The sequence below is a fragment of the Dipteris shenzhenensis genome, chromosome 21 (assembly GCF_047967505.1).
Source record: "Dipteris shenzhenensis isolate YYH24624 ecotype China chromosome 21, Dip_SZ_1.0, whole genome shotgun sequence".
Taxonomy (NCBI): Eukaryota; Viridiplantae; Streptophyta; class Polypodiopsida; order Gleicheniales; family Dipteridaceae; genus Dipteris; species Dipteris shenzhenensis.
In genome coordinates this window covers 25,353,904-25,359,903 of record NC_141616.1, presented here as the reverse complement: position 1 = coordinate 25,359,903, position 6,000 = coordinate 25,353,904, and positions in this window count along the sequence as shown.

Genomic DNA, 6,000 nt, shown 5'->3' with positions numbered 1-6,000 from the left:
AAATGGATTTCTTATATTGATAAAGTGTCGTGAGAAGAGTTTTTTGGAAAGATTTATGATTAAATTTTGTTTTAAAGTTGTTGCATACGCAATAGGTAGGGAGGTTTGAGCGGTTTTGAGGTTGAGAGAGAAATTTGTAATAAAGTGTCATGAGAAGAGTTTTTTGGAGAGATTTATGATTAAATTTTGTTTTGAAGTTGTTGCGTACGCAATAGGTAGGGAGGTTTGAGTGGTTTTGAGGTTGAGAGAGAAACTTGTAATAGATTGTTTTTTTTTGTTGAGGAGTTTTTTGGAGAGATTTATGATTAAATTTTGTTTTGAAGTTGTTGCGTACGCAATAGGTAGGGAGGTTTGAGTGGTTTTGAGGTTGAGAGAGAAATTTGTAATAGATTGTTTTTTTTTTGTTGAGGAGTTTTTTGGAGAGATTTATGATTAAATTTTATTTTGAAGTTGTTGCGTACGCAATAGGTAGGGAGGTTTGAGTGGTTTTGAGGTTGAGAGAGAAATTTATAATAGATTTTTTTTAAAAAATGTTGCATGCCCAATAGGTTAGGAGAGAAATTTCTGAAAATAGGTTGTGAGAGTTTGAGGTAAAGAGGAAAATTTGTGGGAAAAAAGATTTAATGCAAAAATGGTTTTTTGAAGTTGCTGCATACACACAAGTTTTTGAGAAAAGATTCGGATTTGAAAAAAAATTCAAATTTACAAAAACCTGATTCTTAGAAGTTCTTGCGTACGCAATAGGTTAGAAATGAACTCACCTCTTGCAACATTTTGAAAATTTTTGAGAACCCTGCAACAGGTTGATGAGAGGAGAGAAGCATGGAGTGTAAAAGAATGATCTTTGAATGAAAGAGAGAATGAAGAATGTTCTACTTATAGTGAACCTAAAAGAACTAAAAAAACCTTAAAAACTAAAAAAAGCTGACTTGACCTAAAAGCTACCAATTTCCTATAAAACTCTACTTCTCCTCATTCTCTCTCACAACTTTCCTGGAGCTCCTCCACCACCTCTCCACCCAGGTACTCCCTCCCTCCCTCTCCTCCCTCCCCTCCTGCTTCCCATCCCCTCTCCTCTCGCTTCCTCTCTCCCCTCCCTTCCCCTCTCCTCCCGCTTCCTCCCTCCCCTCCCCTCCCCCTTCCTCTGTCCCCGCTTCTCCCCTCCCTCCTCTCGCTTCCTCTCCTCCCTCCTCCCGCTTCCTCTCCTCCCTTCCCCTCTCCTCCCCCTCCTCCCCCTTTCCCTTCCCCTCGCTTCCCCTCTCCTCCCTGCCCCCCCTTCCCCTCCCCTTCCCTGCCTCCCCCTCCCTGCTGGCCCCTCCCTTCCCCGCCTCCCCCCTTCCCCTCCCCTTCCTCGCCTCCCTCTCCCCCTCCCTACCGTCCCTCCCTTCCCCTCCCCGCCGGCCCTCCCTTCCCCTCCCTGTCGGCCCCTCCCTTCCCCATCGGCCCTCCCTTCCCCTCCCCCTCCCCGTCGGCTCCTCCCTTCCCCGCCTCCCCCTCTGCCTCCCCCTCCCACTTCTATATCAAAACTAGCAGAGAAGGCATTAAACCTAAACCCTACATCCTAAACTTTAAATAATTAATACCAAAACATCTTAACCACCGTAAATCCTAAACTTTAAACATTTAATTCCTAAACCCTAAATCCTAAACTCCTAAACAATAAATCCCAAACCTTAGACCCTAAACTCTAAATCCTAAACCCTAAATCTTAAATCCTAAACCCTAAACCCTAAACCCTAAACCTAAAATACAACCAAAATTTAATGAATTTTTTAAATTTGTGCAACAGGTTGGATATATCAAGCAACAGGTTGGGGGATATAGCCAACCTGTTGCACAAATCAACAATTTTACCCCCCAACCTGTTGCTCGAGCAACAGGTTGGATATACCCCCCAACCTGTTGCTCAAGCAATAGGTTGGGGTCACCCCAACCGAGGCCTGTTGTTGGATATATCCCCCAACCTGTTGCTCAACAACAGGTTGGGGGGTATATCCAATCTATTGCACAAATCAAGAAAATTCTCGATTTGTGCAATAGGTTGGATATACCCCCCAACCTATGGCTTATGCACTCAACCTATTACAAAAATCAAGGAATTTTCTTGATTTGTGCAACAGGTTGGATATACCCCCCCAACCTGTTGCTTGACCCCAACCTGTTGCTCAAGCAATAGGTTGGGGGGGTATATCCAACCTGTTGCACAAATCAAGAAAATTCCTTGACTTTTGTAATAGGTTGAGTGCACCTTATGGATTGAGAAGGGAGCTTATGTACAACACCTTATGGATTGAGAATAAACCATTCAAGATGAGCTTATTCACAGGAATTAACAAGCAGATGTGCCAAATCTCCCCCCAAGCTTGGGGAGCATCCCACCCTTTGCTGAAGGACACCCTTTTGATTATTTCTAAAGCAGCAAGTAGCTCGATCACCGTACAATGAGTAGAATTGAAATCAAAGTTCTCCTAGCATATTAGTAGTTCTTCACCATGAATCATCCATGGTGTATCATCCCACCCATCGTCTCCTTGAACAATGCACTAGACAATCAGCCGTTGAAGGTCGACATGAAGATCAAGGAAGAGGTCTTGCACATGGGTAGCTGTAAGGCATGGAGGACCAGGCACCAAATCCTTAAACGCGTCGAGAAGTGACATAAATATCCACCCTCCTCATGTGGCGTGCATCCGTGAACTGGACCTGGAAAAGTTCCAAATCGGCAATCTAGCAGGAGATGTGAATAGAGCACATGAAATGAAGTACTTTTTCTTTTTATAGCAAGAGTAAACTCCCCACGGTTAGAGAGTTAGAGTTCCCGAGATTTCAATATATAAGCAAAAATCATTACATTTTCATCACTTCCAACTTGTTGGCCTAATGATAAGTCTCCCTTTTGTGAAGGGGGAGGTCTTGGGTTCAAATCCTACTCTTTAATAAAAAGAGAGGAGAGGAGAGGAGAAGGAGAAGAGAAAGACAAGGAGAGGAGAAGAGAGAGAGGGGGCACGGGATCTACTATTACAATTTTGCAGAAACTCAAAAAAACTGTCCACGACCAGAAGACGCAGGAGTCGAGAAAACTGTCACGTGGGTGAACACAGTAGCACGAATCGAATGCATGCGCAGGAACTCAGAAGGAGCATAGATGTTATAGTTCTGCAGATGCGACCGGTACGAGCAGAAGATTCGCCCAGTTGCAGGAGTAACAACTTTTACACCACTAGCCATGGAGATTTCGATCCCAACAACCACACCATTTCTATTGGCTGGAAAAGAAATGAAGAAAAATGGCTAGACACTAAGCATGGCGATGCTCAAGGGCCATAGAGGAAAGGAGAACGTGAGGGTGAAACATTATCATGGGAGCGGAAAAGGGATTAGAAGGGGAGGGAATGAAGAGGGAGACTATGGCACAAAGGGAAAGGGAGAGGGGGAAGAGAAGCATGTACATGATTGGAGGAGGAATGTAAAGATTGAGACATCAAGGAAAGAGGACCATGCTTTATTTGAAAGGAAGAGAAGGGGGAAATCAAAGTACTAGCTAGGTGGCTTTACAAGAATGAGTGTGTCCCATCAAGGAATAGCCCCCTCCTTTTATAGCCAAGAGAGGGGGTCTCTCCCAATAAATGCCTCCTCCCACATGCATGGTGTGTGTGGAAAAGTCTCCCATGTGGGCTAGGCGGTTACACACTCTCAATTGTGTGCGACAACCCTTTGCCTTATTTTTCCACATAAATCAAGCCCCATATCTCAAGTCTATGATACTCCCTTGGTCTCTTCCCAATTTTATAATATGTTCAAACCTCTAGGACGACAAGTGGAGGGTTGGCACAAGGAATCTTGCCACCTCATCCTACTTTCCCCATTATTTAACTTGCTCTCTTGGACCTTCTATACCTCCCCCATATGGGCCTATCCTATATGGAGGGAATAACCCAATATAATATCTATCTCCACCTATTATATTACTTCTCCCATGGACTTTGAGCCATATCTCACTAAATGCAGCCTAGGTGGAGGGGTGGCACATGGAGGAGCCATGCCACCTTACATTTTATAATATTACTACCATGGATTATGTACAACACAACTTATGGGTCCTCTTACGTGGAAGGGTGGCACATGGTCATGCCTTGCCACCTCAACCCTGGGCCCTATGCACACTATATTTTATTATACTATTGCCACACATACAAACACACACTCATATTTATGCCTTTTTTTCCTTAGACAAATTTATCCATAACAGTTTCCCCCCCCCAGGCAGGGAATGCACAGCATTTCCATGCCTGGGTCCATCACGCACAAAGAAGGGCTTGAGGTAACGCTTGTTGATCACCTTCTTGCCATATGGCTCATGTAGCTCTTAAACTTGTAGAGACCCATTGCTACGTTCCTTAATGACTTTGTATGGACCGGTCCACAGTGGCAGAAACTTCTTATCCATTTGGTGGTCCAATCTGTTATCAAAGCATAGCACAACATCCCCCTCAGCAAAGTGTCTCTCCCATCCCTTGCGAATCTTAGCATCCAAGCGGGCCTTTTGTCAATTCTTTTGGATCTCTATTTGGTGTAGTGCAAGGCATCGGGTTTCATCTAACTTCTCCAGTTATACCAATCTGGCCTCTACATGTTCATCTTCTGTCATCCTCTGTTCTTGTGCCAATCTCAAGGCCGGAATCTCTATCTCTAGTGGTAAAACTGCCTCAGTACCATACACCAACTCAAAAGGAGTGTGACCTGTAGATGTTTTATGAGTGATGTTGTAAGCCCACACGGCTTCGGTGACCTTCTGATCCCACTGGCTCCTATTCCCTATGGCCATTTTCCCCATGGTTCGACAAAGGAGGCCATTGGTCCACTCCGTTTGACCCATGGATGCTGGATAATAGATGCTAGAAGTGTGATGATCAATACCCATGTGATCCATGAGTAACTCCACTACTTCATTTAAGAATGGACTCCCATGGTCAGAGACTATTTCCATGGGTGTCCCAAACCTTGTGCAAATACATTCAAATATGAAATTTGAAACTGCCTTACCATTTGCAGCGGGGAGGGCGATAGCTTCAGCCCACTTAGTGACATACTGAGTGGCTACCAAAAGATACTTCTTTTTGTAGGCAGTCATGGGTAAGGGCCCGACAAAATCTATTTCCCACTTCTGAAACGGATGGATGGACATCATTGGGTGATGTTGCCCAGGACACAAATCCTTCCTACCAAAGGATTGGCATGGTTCACAAGTTTTGCAATGCATAGTGACATTCTTGAATAAGGTCGGCCAATAGTACCCAGCATGTAAAATCTTCTTAGCTGTATAGTCACTGGCATAGTGGCCTCCACAAAATCCATCATGATAATGCTTCAATACCTTAGGCACTTCATCTGCATCAATGGCCCGTCTTAGTACCCCATCCATGCCTTGACGGTACAACACCCCATCAAGGAGGGTGTAGCGCCTACTATCTCTGCGGATCTTCTTTCTCTCATAGCTAGTACTTTCTGGAGGAAAGGAGAAAGTAGTTAGAAACCTATAGATACCACCATACCATGGATCCCCAACTTCTATGGCTGCTACAAGGGTTACATCAAGGCACTCCTCTAAATCAATCAAAGCATTCTTCAAGTTGGAACAACCCCCTTTTACAATTTTGAAAGAAAAATCATATTCTTGTAAAACTCAACCATTTGGCCAACCGGCCCATGGGATTTGGCGATTGAAGAACCTGCTTTGCAAGACCAGTGCTAATGAGTATAATGAAGGACTTTCCAGCCACATAATGCTTAAATTTCTCAATGTAGAACACTAAAGACAAGGCATGCTTGTCAGCCTCTGAATAGCGTCGCTCAGTGTCGAGCAATTGTCGAACGGGATACATGAACCGATCCTCCCCTTGCTGGAGAAGAATACCTGCCAGAGTGTGCTCACCAAACCCAGGATTGATATAGAAAGTCTTTGACCAATCTGGATTGTGTAGAATGGGTTCTGAAGCCAGA